Source organism: Nothobranchius furzeri, chromosome 17 (genome assembly GCF_043380555.1).
Source record: "Nothobranchius furzeri strain GRZ-AD chromosome 17, NfurGRZ-RIMD1, whole genome shotgun sequence".
Taxonomy (NCBI): Eukaryota; Metazoa; Chordata; class Actinopteri; order Cyprinodontiformes; family Nothobranchiidae; genus Nothobranchius; species Nothobranchius furzeri.
This window is the reverse complement of record NC_091757.1, coordinates 43,536,066-43,545,744: the sequence shown is the minus strand read 5'-3', so window position 1 is coordinate 43,545,744 and position 9,679 is coordinate 43,536,066.

Below are 9,679 nucleotides of genomic sequence, written 5' to 3'. Positions count from 1 at the left end.
AATCATGTTCAATGACCAGTTTACATTAAACTCCATCAGAAAGACATGCATGCTGGTACACAAATAAAGCAGGATCTCCATGAAATCTGCTGTGCAGACATTAAAGGTATGGGAAAGTCGTTTAATAGGCACATTTGCAGTGGTGTCTGGTAGGAATGAATGCCTCGCAAGCCGTACTCGGGGCTAAAAAAGCCCAGAATCGCTTGGATCCGCATGGACAAGTCTGCTGCGGCAGACAGTGGCAGAACATGGCAGGATTTGGAGTTTTACTTCCTGATATTTGCAGATCTCACCTTAGATTGGATAACAGCAGTGTGACTCTACCACCGACTTGCAACATGGATGTTTTATCTCTACAAATAACACAAGCCTGGAACAGTTTTTCTGTGTGGTGGCGTGGCTAATTTAAACTCCTTGTTTTGTTCTTTCTGTTTCTTTTCAATCTCCATTAGGTTTTGCTTGCCTAACACTCAGCATAGTAAAGTTTTTACCTTGAATTGCTGACAGTTTTGGCGTCACACAGTCGCCATCTGAAGATGGTATTACTGCAGCTCTGTCAAGACTGGCCACAGTAGTGTGATGGTGTTTTATAATCTATTAACACGCAGCTGCATCCTGATGATCCAGGAGAGCTGAGCCATAGCAGGGTCTAGGATATAGTGCAGTTCTAGCTGAACATGCAACACGTTCTCTCACCCGAAGCGTCAAAAAAGGGCGCTGAGTGACCAAGTGTTTGTTTCCAATGCGTCAGAGGCCGACGCGTGGTGCCAGAGCGTCAGTTTCCGACACCCGCGGCAAAACACACATTTCACCAACATTTAACCTCTAACCTCTTGCTATTTAACCTTCCCCTCACCCCCATCCTAACCGTAACCCTGTTTCTCATTCTAAAATTCCCGTTAACCATGTTTAAGAGGGACGTTACAACAAGGAGCAAAGTTTTGTATGTGCAAGAGGGTTAAGGTTAGGATGAGGGTGAGGGGAAGGGGAAGGTTAAATAGCAATAGGGTAAAGGTCAAAATATGGTGAAATCTTCATTTTCCCGCAGCAGCTGGAAACAGACGCTATGGCACAACGCGCCACTTCCTGATGCGTTCGCGTCAGAAACAAACGCTTGGTCACCCAGCGTCAGTTTTACATGCTTCGGGTGTGAACGTGTTGGAACATGGGAGTTTGATGTAGAACAAGGTGCACATACAGCAGGAACACAGCAGTGTTGTTGCCTTCAGTGTGAAGTCTGTCTTCCATATTTGATTCCATGTGAGACTGGATGGGGACCAAACAGCTTCAAGCAATACAAAGATGTGAAACAAAATTACTGCATATGATGTTTATGATTTTAAAATTAAAATATGAAGTAGACACATGGGATTACCTATAAAACTAAAGCCCAGTGGTGTTTTAGTATGTGATAAGGTACTTGTTACATCCCAGATGTACCTGGAGCTAACATAAAGGACGCATGAGCAAGGCAAGGAAAGTAAATGGATTTATTTAGGCGTCAGACTTTTTTGTCATAAAGTTAAATATGGACTTAACTCTGACAAAGCAAACACTAAAGGGCTGTTGCAGTAACATACTCAAAAAGGGCACTTGTTTTCTCACTTTTCTTCCTATGGATGTACAGTTTAAATTAGTATGTGCATTTTTTAAATGGATCTATTTACATATCTCAGTTTGAACCAGTTACATTAACACCACACACAATTTAAAAAAAAACATCTGTATCATTTCTGTGGGAGCATGAAGAATAAAATAAGCACACGTTATTCTGCCCTCACTCACGCTTTAGCTTCCGCTTGTCTACATTTAAACAGAGAAATCTGCATAAAGTCAGCAACATGCTGCCAGGTAGGTTAACATAAAAATAAAAAAGTGAATACATTAAAATGACTTTGTGCTAAAATGTAATAAATGTGAAAAATCTGAACCATTTGATGAAAAACTGCCATCTTTGAATTTGTAATCAGTTTATCTTACATAAGAGTTAGAGTGACACTTTGCTTTTGGCACCCCCGGAAACGCTTCCTTTTACAGTCCCCTAATTACTTAGTACTTACATAGTAATTACATAGTAAGTTAAAGTGTATTGTTGTTTCTGAGTTCTTAAACAATTATTACCATATGACTCAGGTTCAGTTATAGAATTTATTTTATTAATCATTCCCAGTAAATACCATTTTACACAATAATTACACTTTATTACAATTATACTCTTTAATTACAATTATACACTTAACTTACTATGTGATTATCGTGTAAGTACTTAGTAATTAGGGGACTGTAAAAGGAAGTGTTACCACACCCCCTACTGGTTTAAGCAACAAGACATAATGCCTGAGTTTGGTTTTAAAGGCGTATTAAGCAGTTTTGCTTGCTTTAAGCACTTCCAAGTGTACGTTACTAATTCACTGTAGTTCAACCGAAAATGAAACTTATCACCTCGCTGTGCGTTCGTCTTTTTAACACCTTAATCTAACAGCTGAAATGTCTCCTTAGCCTTCATTCGTGTCTACAGGAGCGGTTCGTCACTAAATCAAAGAAATCAGCTTTGTTCATGATCTAAAACATGCAGGAAAAGTGCTGGAAGCAGCTGCACCCCACTCCACAGCTCCCCCACCAAACAGGGACTGGGCTACCACTCTGAAGTTGCAAGTGTTGTATTCCGGCCACAGAGGCAGTGGGGTCTGAGTGACATTTCATTTACCCTGTAAAGGGTCATTTTAGCACATGCTGGCTCAGGAAAATGAACATGAAAAAGTTATATCCCTTTAACTCTTCATGTAGGCATTTGTTTACACACAGAATATTGTGACCACACATCCCTGTCTCCACTCTTGCTTTGAAGTGTCTGTGGAAAATGAATTCACTGTGTTCATGTTCACTAGAGTGGATTTTATAAAGTGTACAGGAAGCAAAAACAGGTTACACACTGGCCCTTAAAGTGTTTGTGATTTCTACCAGCTTGAGGTCAGGGACTTCAGGCTGACTTCATTTACCTCACAGTGTGTTATCTACTGAAGCTTTACCCAACGTTATGGTAACACCTCAGCGGAGATCAGCCAGCATGGCCACTTCACCTAAAGCATGATCCAAACCTCCCTGCTGGCTCCATTTGGGGGCCAAGCACAAGTTAGGTCCTTCCCAGCCTGGATAAAAGACGTCAGATGAGTAAAACGAGCTTTTAGAGATGTGCTATCTTTGATTTAACATTTCCAACCAAGATGTTATGAATATTTCATCTGTAGATGTAAAAACTAAAATAAAAAAGGCATCAAATAGCTGGTCATATAGCTGGGAATTAGGAAAGAGACGCCAGAAAGAAACTCTTCAAGGAAGCTGTGATGGCTTTAAATTATAGGTTTATTCACATTATGCTCAGGTATTTACTCCTCACCCCAGGATATGTCTGGATTACTATGTTTATGCTATTCTATAAATATTATGCTATTATTGAATCAGTTTCACGCCACTGTGGCTTCAATCGTGTGATTTTATGTAGCGTTAAAGAATGAAAACCTTGGTTACATGTAAGGCTGCCAGTATCACAAGCTCAGATATGTCTTTTATTTATTAATTATTGTTTTGTTTTTTTGTGTGTGTGCTTTTAGAGAACAGATTGTACACAAATGCCCCAGGGGAGCAGAATTTAAATGAACACAAGAGGAAGATTTAAAGGTTTTACCTCCCCTCACATGATTCACAGAGTCATTATTTTGTTCGGCATCACAGTTTCACACACAGTTTTTCTTCACATCTATTAATCCGAGCACGGATGCGTTGAATGTTTCGGTAATGTCTCGGTGCAAAACGAAACCTCTCCACAGGAGAAATAGTTTTAGGTTTCATCCCGTCGTTAGGCACCAAGATTCCCTTGGCGAGATTTTCCCAGCAGCTAATTTACTGTGCCTCCTCTGCTCGCTCACGTGTGAATATCTAGTGGATGTAGCAAAATAACGGGAAATTATTGTCAAGCACTGAAAGAGAAAGACAAAAGAGGGCCAAAAATAGCATCACCTGTCCACCTCCGCCTCAATATAACCAGAGATCTATTCGGGTCCTCTCATCCTTTTGGCCCCTTTGGAACGACCCTGGAACAATTTTTCAAGCAATTTTTCCACGTCAACGCCTCCAAGAGCTGTAATTTGCCTTGACAGAGGTGGTGGTCTGGCATGTCCACGTGTTGAGATTTGCTGTTGGGGGAGGTCGGAGCTGAAATGCTCGTTCATGCCGGTCAACGGACCAATTGCACCTGGAGAAATTGTCTCGTAAATTCTAATCAAAGCTTCAGAAGAAGATCGGTGGGCTCATTCGGGAATCTTTCTAAACACAGCTGAACTCATTTAAAGCTAAAAGTGACAACATTTGATAAAAAACTAACACACTAATAAATCTAAGTTTCCATCTAGATGATTTTATTTAAACTATTAACCCCTTCAATTTCCAAGTTTAATGAACACAGTGGGGTTTTGTTCCATGCGTGGGACGCTGTAACGCTCAGGGGTTTAATGTTTGGTGTGCTTGTTTATTTATTTTGTTTGCAAATTCTCTTATCTGGTTAATCCTTTGTAAAATTCATCTTTGCTCAGAGATTAATTTATTTTTCTAAATTTGCTGACTGTATAGTCACAGTCATCATTTAAAAGTTTTGCTTGCCTGAATCTTTGCATGGATAACTGATATCCTTGGCTGAAGCCAGTCTGTTTTTCTATCCAGTGTTTTTTTTTCTTGTCATAGTCTGTGGGTGCTGTTGCAACATTATTCATGTTTAATAGTGTTTCTTGTTCTTGTCTTGTTTCCAGCTTTGTTTCTATTAATTTCTTCTTTTTCCTGGACATCACTTGTTTGCTAATTATCACCCTGACTTAGTTTAATACTCTAATAAGCCGTGGTCAGAATGTACATTTGCTTGCTCACACTCTCTCAGTCAGCTGTTATGATACAGTAAATAAGAGATAAGGGACAACCCAGTGCTTTGCATTTCAAACACCACTTGGTAACATGCAGTACTTCATAATTCTGCATCACAATAACAATCATCAGCTAATTTCACAGCATTACTCATCAAAATCAGACATTTGACATTATGTTGCCCTTTTTCTATTGCAGATAACAAGTAGCTAATAGCATCTGCTTTTATAAAATTGACAACATGTAGTTACATGTATCTGTGATTGCCTGTAAGATGCTTTATGTTAAATCTACTTACATGTGACTGCAGCTTTGATTGTGACACTAAACAGAAATCATGAATTAATATTACTAGCAAATTTTAAATAAAGACATTTTATGCAAAACTCACCTTTTGTCTCTATTGGGCAGGTTGTCTACTGTCTGCATAAACACATTAAATGTGAAGAACCAATCCATGCATTTTATGTCAGTGTTTGGTTTTAGGAACAATGTGTCTAAAACAAGCCATTTGAAAAAGTCCCCTTTTGTGACATCAGATGGTGAAATTAGAATAGAACTTCCTCGTAATTCAGGGTACTTAATTTACCCTGAGTAGAAAAGTGATGCAAACTGGAATGTGCGCCTTCTGGACAGACTGCAATTTACTCTGGTTCTGGAGAGTGTATGGAACATCTTCACAATGTTGCTCTCAAGTTCAGGTGATAATAGTTACATGTAGAAAAGAGCTGGTAAACAAAAGCAACACCTCTTAGGTGTGTTCTTGCTGTGTTGTTCTAATTCCATATTGTCGTTCTTTTTTTTTTTAATCTGCTGCCCGCAGATAAACGGAGAAGGAAGGGACGCGCCATCATCAGCGTCAGCCTGAAGAAGCCAGCAGCCGTCGGCGAAACGTAGCGTCAACAGGTAACAAAACCGTTTCTGTGTTTTAAAAAAAGAACGACAATATGGGAAAAGCAACACCTGTTCATCAGTTGCTTTGCAACATTTATGTTTTTCTCTAGAAATAACACAAGTCTGAAGATATTCTGCTGTGCGGTGGAGTTGCTAATGCAAACGGTTAGCTTGTACTGGTCCAGACATCCTCTGCTGATTCCTGAATGCTACAAAACAGCCTTCCCTGTCTTGAGTGAAGATGGGTGAATCCACAAATTTTAAGAGACAGTGTGACATAGATCTTTTAGGATTTCAATCAGAAGCTAATGTAGGAAATATGTATAGGGCAGCATTTTCATGTTCAGCCTGCATGTTAAACTCAGAGTGACTAATCATTTAAAAATAGTAAGTAAAAAATGGTGATGCATCTCTTTAGAAGGGAAAACCAAGCATGTCATATAGGAATTCTGGAAACATAATGTGCCTGAAATTTGGAAAGGGTCTGAAAAAAGTTAAATAAAAAAAAATACATGTTGTTAGTTCAGTTTGCAGTGGATTATGCTCTATTTGACTTGATGCAGTGATCTGCATACAACTTTTATTCTAACATGTCGAGTTCCTATAGGGCACAATAGATTGATAAAGAGCTTGAACAGGACTAAAAATGGCTGACTAGTGAAATACTGCACTATATAGTGAACACGTGGATAATCCAAACATGGTAATTCCAAGTTTGTTTAATGCCAGATCATTATTGATCTGTTCCTTTGACCATGTTTGTTCCATATTGTGTTCATATATTTCCTTTTTTTTTATTTTTTAGGAAAGAAGCTTTAATATGAAAGTATCTCAATTCCTTCATCCTTTTTAGCTGCTGCTCTGATTAGGTTCACCGTTTCATAGTGTCTTCAAGAGATGTAGAGTCAAATGTCTGATAAAATGAAAGCAGCGATCAAAAGGATGGATGCTTTGCACATTCCAGTCCACGTTCTGTTAATATCCATATGTGATTACACGGGAATAATCAATATGAAATGGAAGTGCAAAGTCTAATTTGCCAAAGGCCGATCCTTGAATAGTAAACAAGACTCCTTTCCCTCCACGCTCCTTTCTGGATTATGAGCTTTGCCTTATCAGTAGACTGGAGCACCTGGAGCGGCAGAATTATAACACCAGTGGAGAAACGATAACTGAGTGATTAGTGTGCATACCACATAAGTGAAAATGCTAATTTCTTGGTTTCCTCTCTGCTTTATTAAAATAATATTTTCCTGTATGTAAATTGGCGTGTGCCAGTATTTTTTAAACTTCTGATGCTGGTCCAGCATCCTTTCTTTACTGCTCTGACCCACCTGTCATTATGACTGGTTGGACACGCCCCCAGTATATATATATTTTTACAATCAAGTGACCATCACAAATCCTTGTCCTGCTTTTAAAAGTCCATACAGTCTGCCAGTCATTGTGGCTGTGTGTCATGTCAGTCCTTCTATCGGTCATTAGAGCAAACATGTCTCCCTGCTCCTGAGGGCCATAAAGATCGTTGCTAGGACGAGTGTGTTTGAGACGTGGAGCCTCACTTTAGGTTTGGGGCCTCCTCTTTCTTTCTGGCCCCCAGACACACACACCCTAGACCGGACTAGAGCTCCTTCCTCACCCATACACCCTCGGATCTTTCCTACAGCAGCACCCACCCACCCCTCGGACCGGCCCTCCAACTCATAGAAAAGCTTCCTGGTGGGCCGAAGCCACGTACCCGCTTTAAAGTCTTGTTACCAAACATTGCTCTTGGTTTATAGATCCCTCACTCTGTCTGACTCTATTTGTCAAAAAAAAGGCTCTAATCCATGACATCCAATGTATTTCACATGGATAAAGGTAAAACCCTAACTATGCTCTTTCTTAGAACCTGGTTAATATTTCAAACACTACATTCCACACTGGTCACAGGGTTGTTGTGCCAGCCAGCAGAGTACAAGACTCTGAGCAGTAACTGACATCCCAGAACTGTCTGCTGCAACGTGATCAGGTAGCTTCAAGCAGATCCATTAGCGCCCCACGTACACTGCTGACTTAAGCCTTTAGAAACACAAATGGGAGAAAGCATTTTATGGTTCCTGTATGGTTACGTTTTCCAAGATGAATTGTTTCTGAGCAGCATTTTTCTTTGGCATTTCATGTTAATCTGCAATAAGACTGTAGGAGTCAAACATGATCTATTGATATTAGCCAAACGGGTTGTCCAAACATGTGAAAATCAGCTTAGAAAAGTTTTCTGAGCTGATTGATTGATTTCCTTAAATTCAGACCCAGGGGGATCCATATACAAGGAACACAACAACACATGATAAACAACACAACTACAAAAGATACAATAAAAACAACAATAAAAACACAATAATTAACATGTTCAATGTCTAACATACAGACAATTCTGCCAGTGATTCCACAACTTTGATGTAAACCGGACAGTACTGTGGACAGGGTTGGCCAAACTATCAATAAGGCCATTCTGCGACCCAGTAACCCTACATAAAATACCATACATCATATTCCTTAAGACAGCAGAGCAGGTTGGCACCCCCAACACTGACAAACATGTGGCTCGCACTGGAGCTCGAGTACTTCAGCAATATTCTCATGTTGTCATTCTAAGCCACCGTTAGATTTTTTTTATACTACTTTGCTTAAATCTACACCACAGGTGGGCAGTATACATTGATGTACAGTACGCTTTAAAAAGTTAAATCTTCACTGGTACGGAGCACATACCCAACTTTCTCCCAAGTAAATGTGCCTGGGCGTACAGCTTCCTCCGCTGTCGTAAAATATCCTTGTCATCAGATAAGTCACCATCAATAACATGGCCCAAATAAGTGACCTCACTGCATACATCAAGAGCAATGTTTGACAAGTAGAATTCAGGAAATGTTAGCCTCTGGTCTTCTCTACTTCTGAATATCAGGATCTTGCTTTTATTTTTTGCATTATATTTTATATCAAAGTTTGCACCGTACTCAATGCATATTCTCAGGAGTTGTTGGAGTCCAGCGCTATATGGGCTAAAGATGACCAAATTGTCAGCATAAAGGAGATGATTGACTAATTAGTCACCAATCCTACATCCCGTATCACTTGCATTTAAAATCAGCGACAGATCATTTACATACATATTACATACATAAAATTCCACCCTGACGAACCCTATTGGTCACCCGGAATGGGTTTGATGTCCCACTCTTCCATCTCACTCTCATTGTCTGATGGGTGTACCAGTAGATCAAAATCCTAATTAAAAATCCAGGAACCCCATTATCACCGAGCTTTTGAAATAACTTCTCAGGATTCACACGATCAAATGCCTTGCTGGCATCAATGAAACATGTAAACATTGTGGTATTTTGCCTTTCATATTTATCTAGAATTTCCTTTAGTACAAATATACACAAGTCAGTTCCATGATTTCGTTTAAAACCAAATTGATTATCTGAAATCAAGACATATCTCTCAAGCCTGCTCAATAACACCATCTCCAGGACTTTAGACAAGACACTGGCCAAAGCTATTGGTCTACAGTTGTCAGAGCTGTTTAGTTTCCCCACTTTGTCCTTGACAACCGGCACCAGAACAACAGAGAGCCTAGAGTCAGGCAGCCTTCCACTCACAAAAAATCCTGTGAAACACATGGCCACTGAAGGGCACAATTTCTTACTGGCATATTTCAAATGCTCAGCCATTATCTCATCCAGTCTTATTATCTTTCAACTTCAACATTAATTCATAGATTTCTGCAGCAGTAACATTAACATCATCTTTGTACTCCATGTTATTCACTACAGGTACTGTGCCCTTTATACAGTTAAGCAGTTCATAATATTTGCCACGCCAGAGC